A 12,856-nucleotide genomic window follows, 5' to 3' on the forward strand; every position below is an offset into this window, starting at 1 on the left:
GGTGAAAATTAGATTTCTGTCACCTCTTCTCAACATTTCTGCCTTGGAGGATTCTCCTCCTCAACTTACTGTCTAGCAGGAATCCTGTTGGGAGGTGTTTCAGAGTCCCACTGCACCTCAGCAGAACGAATCTAGTAAAGCCAGGCAGGTCTTGCATCCAGAGGATGGGGAAGATAGCAGCAAAAGTACCACGTGCAAATTCCCAAGGAATGACCTAAGGGCCAGCTGCCTTCATCCTGATACCAAGGCAGGGCAAGAGGATAATTCTCTGGGCTTCATGAGGCTGCGAGGTGTATTTTGACCTGCTGGGCAGAAATAGCAGCACCAAGTGGTTGCACAGCAATGATGCTCTGGGGGAGGGGATTCATGCTGCTGGGTCAGCTGCTCACCACTGACCTGTCCTGTCAGGCAGTGGGCTGCCTGTTGGCTCTCAGACACTGATCTAAAAGAAGGCATACGAACCCCAAACTATTTCAGGTTGAAGCATTCAGAGGCGCTGCCATCACAGCAGAGCTCTGCAGCAATGTCAGGTTACAGACAGTCCGTGTGGGAGGGAACAGGGCGCTGCTTTGCACTCAACGTTAATGCTTCTGCTTAAGCATAATCCAGCTGAAGGTCTTTTCAGTACAGCAGAGTTCAGTGGAGGTCTAGCTGAGTGTGCTGTTTCAGAGGGCACTAATGCAATTGTGTGATTAATTTTCGGCTGCGCTGCGGCTGCTGCGCAGGCTGCGGTCAGTGGCGAGGGGCAGCGGGCGCAGCCCTGCCCCGGCGCTCCCGGCGCTCTCCCCGGGGCGACTGCCACCAGTCGCTGCCCAAGGGTAAATAGTGAGTACTGTCATGACACTCACCTTTGAAAGACAGTGATGTGGGACAAACAAGGTAATTTTTAAATAAATATTTATTTCAAGGAAACATATTTGGCTTAATCCTTTTTCCACTGATGTTGATAAAAGTTATGCATTGACAAAAGGCACTGCAGCATTTGCAATGTATTTTGACATTACAAATGTCAATGAAAAGTTCTAAATAATAGCTAAGGATTATGTATTCCTCAGTGAGTTAGCCTGCTGGATAAATTAATAAACACATTGTTACGTAAGTATGGTAAAGGGCTTCTGATGCTTCATGATTAAACTTGACATGCTGACAAAATGAAGCTGAGGATTTGGTTCATTTTATTCTATTTTATTTTACATTTTTTTAAATTTTGGATTTTCAAAAATTTGATATTTGTAAGGCTTGCTTGGAAAACCTTCAAGTAATTTCAGTTAAAAGGCATGAAATTTCCAAATGGACAGAACTATATTCAGCTCTGTATCACAGGCAGAGAAATTGAGGCATGCAGGATATCACTGAGACTTCAATGTCATGGGATTTGTGAACTACAGGCTGCACCCCGGTCATTACAAGGTACATAAAGTAATATTTAATTGTTTTAATCATGCAAAAATCTCAAAATGGTCTCACAAAAAGAAAGGGATCTACCTGGTGTAAAAATGTCAGAAAGCAGATATTCTTCAGGTTTAGATATTTAATAATGGCCAAGAAGACTTACCATGACTTCATCATGGTGTATCTTATATTTTACCCTAGGTATCACCATGAATGCTGCAAGCATGGGAGATCCCAGGGGGCTTTTTTGGCTGTGTGGGTGGGACACAGGTCCCTGCTCAGGAGGGTTCACCTTTAATCCCACCCAGCTGTGTTTTGCCTTGGAGACACTGTGCAGCATTGCTGGCAGGTGCTAAAGCTTGTGCTTGCACTCCAGCCCCAGCACTGCAGGTCTGCTTAGTGCTGCTCTACTTACGCCAAATACATTTCTTTCTCTCTTCTTTCATTGAGATCCCTGGTCTGATCACAAGCATTTGTACAGTGGTCCTCACTCTGGTGCCTGAGAATCATTTAAATACCCAATATCATCCTAAAACTGAAATATCTAGCACCTAAAAGTGATAACTACTGATAACACATTTACAAGCATTAGACTGTGGTACATAAGAGATTGATGTTTGCTACTAAATGCTGGAGGGTCTAGTACTGGGTACTTATAACAAATTATGGTTTTTTGTATTTGTAAATATTATTATATATTTATAAAAATGTTTGAAGTTTTCATGGAAGTGGTTCTTAAACTGGGTGCAGCCTACATCATTTCAGCAAAGGAAGCCCATAGAAATGACTGAGTGAAATTAGTTATCACCAACTTCCAGTGCTTTTTATCTGAGTCTGTATTGTATTTACTGCACTTTCAGCAACCCCAGAATTATTTTTCTAGACTTGGACAAAGTAAAGATTAAAAGATCAGTTTTCAAAGCTTGTTTCCTTCAGAGCTGATGAGGACTTGGAGTTTGTGTTTTGTCTTTTTTCCCTTCATTTTTCCATCAAATTGAGTGATCTGTAATTGAAAGAGTTTAGCACTCTACCTTCTGTTCTGTCCTGATCTGCAAAGACACCTTTTGGTGGCCATGCAGTAAGCTGTCTGCCTTTTCAAAGGGTTGGTTTTTATTTCTTTGTAATAGTACAGTGTGAATGCACTTTTGTCTACAAGGTCACCTTGTAGAAGGTGACAAAAAACCAGTCACATTAGAAAAAAATATCCTTGGGAAATAAGGTCTGTCTAGTACTGGTGCTCAGGGATCTGCTTGTTCCCTGTTTCTCTGAATTGTTTTATCCACTTAGATGACTCATGAGGACAAGGACAGTCTCATACCCAGCACAGGGAGTACCAGTCTCAGCTGAGTCAAGGGCTCTTCCATACTGAAGGCAATTGTGTGCTGATGGAGCCTGCTAGCTGTGAAACAATAATGATGAGATCAATTGAGTCGATAGCTAATCTTCCTTTTCTTCTCTTAGATACAGATAATGCAGATTCTGCCTTCCATTGCTCCTCTGGTATTAGTAGGAAGATTTATTTAATACCACAGGAAATGAAGCCAAAAATGAGACTGAAATTCTTTTCAACATAGTAAAGACTTTGATACTTCTGCAAGTCTCTTAGACTGAAGGCACAAACGGTGATATCAGTGTCGTGGGCTGGCACCTCCAGCTTGCACTGCATTTGCTTGGATGTAAGGAAGTATAAAACCAAGGGTGGGACAAAACTGGGCATTTCTGTATTGTCTCTTTACAGGAGAGGGGGATACCTTCCCAAATGCATCTTGTCTTCATCTCACCATTGCAGTCAGTGGCATCAAGCATGAAGAGAGTGTCTGGCACAGCTGGAGATGCCTCCTGGAGGTCACAGCCTGTGGGTTGCTGCAGACAGCCGAGGCCCAGCTGCCCAGTTTTGTCTTAGCATTTAAACAGGTACTGTCTTCAGTGTGGGGTGTTTCTCTCTGGACCCAAAAGCAGCTGAGAACAGTGATCCCCTTCTCATGGTACAGCAGCTACTGTGCAGCTCGCTTCCTTGCGTCATACTCTATTCCTTTCCAAAAGGATTGCAGACAGGAAGCAATTACTTAAGAAATACTGTTAGTAGGATAATCTCTGTGCTACTGACCTTCTCCCCATCTTGGGAGACTTATCAAGTCTCCTGCTCGGCCCTGCCAAACATAACATCTGCCTGCGTGACACCAATCTTGTCTAGCCAGCCTGTGATGCTCCTCAGCCATTATCACCCCTCTCCATTCCCCACCTCCACGGCCTCCCGGCTCCCGTTTCCCGCAGCAGCCCCATCTGTCTCCGCTGGCCGCTTTGCGCTCTCCTTGCCGGTGCCGCTCCCCGCTCAGGCTCAGCGGGCGCTCGGTGACCTTAGCGCCGGGTCCCCTCCACCTGCCAGCGCTGCAGCCGCAGCCTCTCGTAAACTTTTCACCCTTGCTTAGTCCTCTGCCATCCCCGGCACAACCAAGGGCAGGGTTATTCGCCTGGGTCTAGTTACCAGCATCTAGAGACTACCAGGGAGCACAGTGTAGCAGCTCTGATTACACTTAACATGGAAGAAAAATACTCTTAAGGCAACAGCTATTTTCTTTTTTCTTCTATTTACTTTTTTTTTTTTTTAATTATCATTATTTTTATTTATCATTAGGTTGCTACTCAGGAGCCAGGTATACCCCTTGACTAATACAGCATGGTGCTTCCTGAGCTGTGGAAGAAGTGCCTGTTATGGATAAAGGCAAGGAAGAGCACAGAAACAGCAAAGGTGGTTGCAGTCCTTTTGGGGGAGATGGCAGAGGCAGAAGCAGCAAGTCCATATGTCCAGCCTGGAGATTTAATGACAGAAATGATGCCTTCCCTGAGTCTAGCTGAAGAAATATCCCTCCCCAGTCAAAAACTACACAGAACACTGTCCATTGCTTTGTTCTACTAGTAAACAGATAAAAAAATACTTTTCCAGCCACTTCCAGTGCAACCTACAGTGCTTCAGTCATTGGTTTGCTTTTCCTATTTCCAGCACTGCAGTTGTGCTCTAAACAATTTATAAGCTTCAAAGCCTTGCTTAGAGCATATTTTCAAAAGCATTATCCTTTCACACAATATATTTGTAACACAATCATTTTCTTAACAACTCCTGTCACATTATTACATCAATCTCACTAAGTGATTCCTTTGAACAGCTTCTTACACCAATTTGAGTAATCTCATGAAGTTTGACTGTGCTCCTTTATCCTCCTCTCCTTGTTCCTTTTTCCTGTTTAACCAGAGCACTAATAGGGAGGCTGAAGCCCAGGTAAGGTGTCTTTCTTCTTCAAAGTCTTTGAAAGAGGATAGTGAGATACCCTTTCTGCAAACAGCAGTTTGAATATGTGTCTCCCAGTAACAGAAACCTCTTTTAGTTTCTTCTTTCTTGGACTCTGGCAGTGCTCCCCTTAAAAGCTGCAGCTTCTTAGCTATTGTGAGTGCTGCCAAACAAAAGTCATGGAGATACAAACACCCCTAGTGAGGGCATCTTCTTGAGGAAGGTTAAACCAAGAAATGGCACCCATACTTCTCCTCACCTGGATTCAAAGCCTAGGTGGCCACCAGTCCCTCCTGTGCTTGTGTCAGGAACAGCAAGCCATAGTTCCCTCAAACCCAGTGGGATCTTGGTGTTTCCCAGGGTCTGCCATTTGCCACCAATGAGAGAACAAGCTCAGATTTCACTTGAAACCAAATCTACAGGAGGTTTCTTGCTGTTACAGAAGACAGAAATCTCCAGATTACCCAGAATATCACAGATCCAAACAGCTTTCTATTTACAGTTGCTTGATTTTGGAGGCGAGGCTGACTCAGGACTTTGTGTACTTGAATTGGCAAAGCCCACCAGCTTGCACCAGCCTCAGCCTCCGAATATTTGCCTGCTTCACTTCAGACATGTATCCCTGCAATGCAGATTATAGAGAGGACACATTGTTATTTCTTTTCTCCTGGAAAAATATTTTCCTTTTGTGTAATTGAATGGTATCTAAATAAACATTTGTTGTATTTTTGTGTAATTTTGAAGGTTGATTCTGCAGAAAGAGCAGCACACAGCATTCAGTGTTTAAATTGTCTATTTTACTCCGGACTCCATAGCCTTGAAACAAATGTGCTACATGACAGCATAAACTCTCTGTGGAGAAATAAGACTAATTCTAGTTACTGGGTTGAACAAATGGTGTTTACAAATAGTTGTTTGATTCTTTTAATTTCTTGTCATATCCTGTTCCATCTAAACTTGATAATCTATTTTTTAACAGAACAGGTGCCACAACTTTAATGAGTGTGATGCAGTATCTCATTACCCTAAAAAAAAAATCAACAAAAAAGTTTGAAGCTTATTGTCAGCTTTCACGAGAGAAGTTGCAGACAGATCAGGAAAGTGCAGTCAGGTTCAGGAACCTAATGAGGAATACACAGAAATGTTAAATAAATTATTACTTATGCATTATTAAAAATAAGTCACACTTCTATAGTTCCTCTCAGATAATTAACTCAAATCCATTTATTATTCATTTCCCAACTCCATGTAGGTGAAGGAACTATGCCATGTTGGTTTTATGAGCAAAGAGCTGAGACTTTGAAATACCATGAGTTTAAAAATTATGTAATACCAGGGAATTTTCCCCAGCAGACATTCCAGCAGGTGAGGCAGGCAGGCTGGGTTGGTTTTCCAAGTTTTGCCTTCTGGAGCTGGGACTATGTGTCTGTGTGTCCTGGAGTTGGTTGGAGTCTGGTCCAGTGGGGTTTTCAGATTTGCTCAGTGGGGTACTGACCCAGCACCTCTAACTCCATGGGACTGGGCTGTTGAAATCATCATCCTGAAACTTGGAGCTGCCAAAAAGACATTTTACAGTGCAATGCTGTGACAGGATGCTGAGGATTCCTGTCACTGTTGTTGAAACCTGAAGAATCACAGTACTGCACACAAGGGCAAAAAAATGCCGTAACACAAATGCTGATTCAACTCATGGATGGGGGAGCTGAGGCTGGAAGCTGTTATGCCATGTGCTGATGGGAAGCAGAAGGATGGACTTGTCTGATCTGCTAACACGTGTTGAGGAAAGTGTTCAACTGCTGCTGCTGAATCCAATGGAAAATTAAAATCCTACCCCAAATGATTTTCTGACATGGTATATTCCCAGAAAAAGCAATGACATTTACGGTGTACTGACAATAACATGAGCCTTATGACATAACAAGTGTTCTAGCAGAGCTGAAGTCAACTGTGCAGCCCAGATTACTTCCACTTTTGTAGACTGCATTGCAGAGTGCTGTGGGAAGCAGTATTTTGGGAAGCCTAATGAGAAGATAATCTGAGCCCCGTGAATGTAGGAGAACGTGACTTGCCCTCCTTTCCCCTGAGCTGCTTGGGTTTGCAAATGGCAGATATTTCCTTTTCCCAGCTTTCAGCCTTATTTTATTACTCATGGGCAATTGAATGAAGTTGCACTGTACCTGTGGTATCCTATGACCATGTTCCTTATTGGGTAGTGGCAATCCTTCTGGGAAAAAACACATCTCAGCCTTTCCTTACATCACTGCCCTAGCCCAGAGGAAGGTACTCGGTGGTTGGTGCATTCTGCATCTGCTCACTGCATCACACCGGGAGCAGCATTGAGATCCTGAAGACAGAGAATGCTATTTTTGGTTCTGCACTTCAGCTGGGAGCCTTTTTTCCTTCTCCCAAAATTGTGTTTATTATCAGATCATGTTTCAAAGAAGCAATGAATTTCTTCATTTAAAACACTTCCCCAGAAAGTAGTGGGCTTTCTTGATAAAGAGGCAGGTAGGAAGAACCTGTTCTATTTTAAATCTCCCTGTCAAATTATGTTGCTTCCCTCTCATGTTGCTGCTATTTAAGCTGTTCCAGAGGTTTGTTCTGACTGTCTTCAGCAGGGGATGCATGGAAATTGTCTCCAGCATCGGTCTGTGAGTGTCAGGGAGAGGATGGTCATGATGAATGCCCACCTTCTCCTGGGGCCAGCAGGCTTCCTCCAGGAACTGAGATCCAGATGGTGACAACAGGTGATTTGCTATTCATGTAGCAGTAGAAAGTCTGTCAGGGCTCCAGCTGCTGATGGATTAAACTCCAGTTCTCACAAGGGGTTTTCTGACCATAAGTTATAGCTGTACTAAATAAACAGTTCCCTTCCTCAAACCACCATCCTTTTCACAGAAAATTGTTGTCAGCTCTTGTACTGCAGTTTTCTATTGACTTGAGGGTTATGTGTGCTGCAAAACCTGCCCATAAAATGGATTAGATGAGTCACAGAATCATCAAGATTGGAAGATATGTTAAAGATCATTGAGTCCAACCATCAAACCAGCACCACCATAATCACTCCTAGACCACAAACCTAAATGCCACACCCAGAGGTCTCTTGAACACTTCCAGAGATGATGACCTCACCACCTTCCTGGGCAACAATATTCCAATGCTTAACCACTTTCTGTGACAATTTTTTAAAATATCTAATCTGAACCTCCCCTGGTGTAACTTAAGGCCATTTCCTCTTGTTATTCCACTTGAAACATGACAGAAGAGACTATCCCACAACTCACTACAACCTTCTTTGAGATAGTTATAGAGAGCAATAAGGTCTCCCCTGAGCCTCCTTTTCTCCAGGCTAAATACCCCCATAAGGAATTGAGCCACTCCTCATTAAATATTTTCTAGATCCTTCACCAGCTCCAGTGCCCTTCTCTGGGCACACTCTCCAGCACCTCATTGTCTTGTTGTGCAGGGCCCAGAACTGAGCACAGCTGTCCTCACTCAGACCCCCTAATGCCAAATACAGAGGGACAATCACTGCCCTGCTGGCCACATGATTGCTGATACAGGTCAGGATGTCACTGGTCTTCTTGGCCACCTGGGCACACACACTGGCTTATGTTCAGCTGCTCTTCACCAGAAACCCCAAGGCCCCTCCTGCTGAGCAGCTTTCAAGCCACTCTTCCCCCAGTCTGTAGTGCTGCATGGGGTTGTTGTGACCCAAGTGCAGAGCCTGGCACTTTGCCTTATTGAATCCCACCAGTTATCCTCAGCCCATCAATCCAGCCTCTATAAATCCCTCTGCTGAACCTTCCTACCCTCCAGCAGATGAACACTCCTGCCCACATTGGTATCATCTGCAATTGACTGAGGGTGCACTAGATCTTCTGAGGAAAGAGTGTCAAAGGACACTCTTTACTGAAATGTCCACAGCCTTTCCCTCATCAACTGAGTGGGTCACCTTATCACAGGAGATCAGTTTGGCCAAGCAGGTCATGTCTTTTATAAATCCATACTGGCTGGACCCGATCCATTGCTTTGTGATGGCACTCAAGATGATCTGCTCCATAACCTTCCCTGGCACTGAGGTCAGGCTGACAGGCCTGTAGTTCCCCAGATCCTCCTCCCACCCTTCTTATAGATGGGCATCACATTTGCCAACTTCCAGTCAACTGGGGCTTCTCACAGTTGTTTTCTTTTTTCTGCCAGCATTGCTGGTAAATGATTGAAAGTGGCTTGGCAAGCTCTTTTGCCAGCTCCCTCATTCCTCTAGGTTGCATCCTGTCTGGGCCCATAGACCTGTGAGTCTCTAATTAGCATAGCAGGTCACCAGCCATTTCCTCCTGGATTATGGGAGCTTCCCCCAGCTCCCCATTGCTAACTTGGGGACAACTGCGTTTGTATTGAGGACTGAGGCAAGAAGGCGTTAAGTACCTCAGTATTTTCCTCATCTCCTGACACTATGCTTCCCCTGCATCCAGCAAAGAATAGAGAAGCCCCTCAGCCATTTTTTTGCTGCTGATGTATTTGGAGGAACTTTCTTTTCTTGTCTTTAACAGAAGTAGCCAAATGAAGTTCCATTTTGGCTTTGGCCCTTCTAATTTTCTCCCCAATAACCTCACAATAACCTTGTAGTCCCCCTCTTAGTAGTAGTACCTGCCTCTTCTTCCAGAGGTGATACACTCTCTGGAGCCCTCTGAGCTCCAGCCCAAATTCTCTGAAGATTTAATGAATATTCTGATATTCTCCATAATCTGATAAACAGCCAGCTCTTTTCTCTGTGTGTATGTGGAAGAGAATGAAGAGAAGTCTATGCCAAGTAATGGCCATATGAATAATTTCTTTGACACAAAACTATTTTGTTGCTTTACAAAGTCTTGTATCCCTATGAAAGCGGAAGTTACCCAGGGAGCACGTTTTCCCTCTGGGGCTTTTTTCCTATATTTGTTTCTCATTATCTAGCAACAATCTTATTTACTTTATCAGACATTTCTAATCACTTCTTAGAGGTATTCTGACTCCACCAGCAGCTATTTTGACATCCTGCACTACATATTTTCAGAGTGAACAATAGCCTCTATTTTCTGTATTTTGTAATAAAGATATGGCAAGGAAACATTTATGTTTCTAGAATAAATAGAATTGATGTAAGATCTGAACAACAGAATGATATACGGGTTTGAGATTTGATTGTAGTTTGAGCAAGTGAAACATGACATTAAGGTTAAAGGGAAATATTTGCTGAAAATAAGAAAAGGTTACCTCAACTTTTTGGAATTACTAGATGGTATTTAAAAGAGGTATTTTTATACCCACCGGGGAGCCATACAGGGTTTATGCAGATTTGACATTTTCTTCTTTCTTCTCTATTTGTATCTGGAGCCCAGGGTGAACAACCTCCTTTATGTTTGCTCTCGTTAAATATCTTTGTCTGGGCAGCTGTTGATTCAAGCCCTGTGAATAAATAAAATGAAGAGGACCTCCTGCACGATTCAAAAATAAATGCTATTTTCTGAACCCCAACTTTGCTATTTGCAGTGTTAGCATTATCTTATTAGACAAATAAATGGCCTCATTTCCCTCCTCAAGAGCACATTAGCTTTGCACTTCCAACAGCTGCAGCAAGTGAACTTTCCTGACATTAATGGGAGGTGACGGCAGGCGGGGGAAGATGTTGCCTTTGTCCAAGAGGAGGAGAAGCTCTGAGAGCCCAGTGTGCCTGCAGCATTCCAGCTCCATGCACAGATTTTATTCTCAGTGCTTGTGAGTGTTACCGAGGGAAGTCAAAGACAAAATTCTTTAAGAATTCTGTCCTGTCACCCCCTGCACACTGCTTCTCACCATTGCTTAGGGAGGATTATTCATGGGAAAACATCAGTGGTCACTGGGTGGAAGCATTGAAAAATGGGGTCTGCAGACAGAAAATGCATTCATTTCTAATAATTATAATAGCAGCAACAATTCCATTGGCCTTATTTTACATGTATGGAGATGGAGACATAGAAGAACACAATGTGCTGAAGCTGGGAGTACTAACTGGGCCTCAGAGGTCTGTCCTCCCCTTTCTAGGTCTCTTCTAATGACTAGACCAAATTTTGTGATCCCAACATGTGACTGCTCCCCGATATTCTTTATCAAATGTTAGGGAAGCCTCACACAGCTATTCAAGGTTCAGGAATCCTCACTGACTCTCAGCAATATTTGTGCTGCCTCTTGAGAAGCATCAGGCAGCTTGGATGAGCGTTCCTCTCATCCAAAGCCCTATTTCACATCCTGTTGGCATGTTTGAAGGCTACTGCACTGAACTCCACCCTGTAGCAGTGTTTTAGCTCCTGTTCCTTTCGGACTGTCCAACACTAGGGAGGAGGTTGACAAAAAAAGGATACAATCACAGCGACAGTGTGCCCAACGTAAGGAGGAATGAGCTGTCAAACAGAAAGTGGAATGGCATGGAAGAAGCCCTGTGTAAGTCATACACACCAATGAGCCCTGTGGAAAATTCTGCCCCATGGCTGTAAAGTGAACCACACACTGAACCCCAGTGCTGCTCTGGTGCGGGCTGTGGGGCTGCCTGGCTGGGCAGTGCTCTGCTGGGAACGTGCCCTGTGGAGGAGGTGGGGCTGGAAGGTGCCCAGGTAGCACGGCTCATGCTTAGCAGGGGTGATTTGACAGGGCTGCTGTGAACCCAGGGAAGATTAAGCAGTCTCTAGCCTCACCATACATTTTAGAATTTGCAGATATTTTCAGTGTTCTGGAGCTTCCAGTGTGTTAGAACAGGAGGCAGTTGAGACAGATAAAAGTAAATGCTGCTCACGTCTACAGGTGTGGTCTTCTCAACCTCCAGAACACAGGAAAAGGACATCAGATTAAATACAGGTTATCAGGCTGAAAAATGATGAAATTCTTGTTAGTCAGCAAGATCAATTAAATGAAATTTAATTTGCTTTCCTAATGTATCCACAGGACAAAACCAAAGCCTTCAGATGACAAGCCCAGGCAAAATGGACTGTTCTCATTTCTCTTCAAGTAAATGGCAAATCTGAACAACTTCCAGAGTTATTGGTAGTTGTGTTGAAAAGCTGGCTTGGCGTCGTGACGGCTCGAGCAGATAGAGATGGAAGCCTGTCTGAGGAGCACATTTCTTTGGGAAAAGCCAGGCTTATACATCCAGCAGCTAGAAGAGGAAGAGAATATTTTGGAGTCATATTGACCAAAATTGCCTGAAAACAGAACATGAAGTCACAGATAGTGCAAGTGCAACAAGGCAGGATGAACACATCCCAAGAGAAAAGATGAAACTAGGTCATAAAATCTGAGAAAAGAGGAGAAACCTCACTTATCATTTATTAGCAATTACCAGGTTACTTAGCATCTCAGATCAAGTGTCTGGTTCAAGGATGGATTTCACAGAGACCAGAACGATTCCCATTTTCAGGTCACTTTTAAAGAAAACTCAAATTTTGCGAGTATTGCTCCAGAAAGTGAAGGAATTTCTTACACTATCTGTCTATCATGAGTCAGCCTAGTGCAGCCACACAGCTGGGCTGTAACTCCAGAGGGAGGGAGCAGAGGGGGACAGCTATCTCCTTTCCTCAGTGGCAGCAGCGTGCCAGCCAAGGGAAGAGGCAGCCTCCAAGCCTTTGGGAGATATGCCAAGCATTGGGGCACCCACATCTCTTAACCACTTTATTTTAAGGGTAAGACAAGCCTTAAAACAAGGTCCTGGGCTGTCTGTTGAGGTTTATATCATGTGTACCTTTAGCTGCTTAAGGCTTAATCAAAATCTGCCTTGAAGCTTATCCATGTGAGAGAGCAGATCTGACTGCAGCTGGGAGTACCACAGGGTGGTTGAATTCTTGCCTGGTGAGATGCACTCAGCCTGAGACTGCTCGTATTTCTCAGCAGCTATGAGGGCTATTATATCTATGGTTTCTCTGCTGGAAGCAGTTTCGTCATCTAAGTAGAGATGAAAACATTAGTACAAACTCCCGAAATAAGGATTGATAAAGAAAATTGTTCTACTATACAGGTATAATCAAGTGATGGGAAGCACACCACTGACACCTGCTATGGATATACACAGGAAAGAGCATGAAAGAAGCCCTCATCTTTCTCTCATTTAACTTCTTTGCTACTGTTAAAACAGATTTGTTATATTCACCATATCTGGTGATGTGAACTCCT

This window comes from Lonchura striata, chromosome 6, assembly GCF_046129695.1.
Source record: "Lonchura striata isolate bLonStr1 chromosome 6, bLonStr1.mat, whole genome shotgun sequence".
Lineage (NCBI taxonomy): Eukaryota > Metazoa > Chordata > Aves > Passeriformes > Estrildidae > Lonchura > Lonchura striata.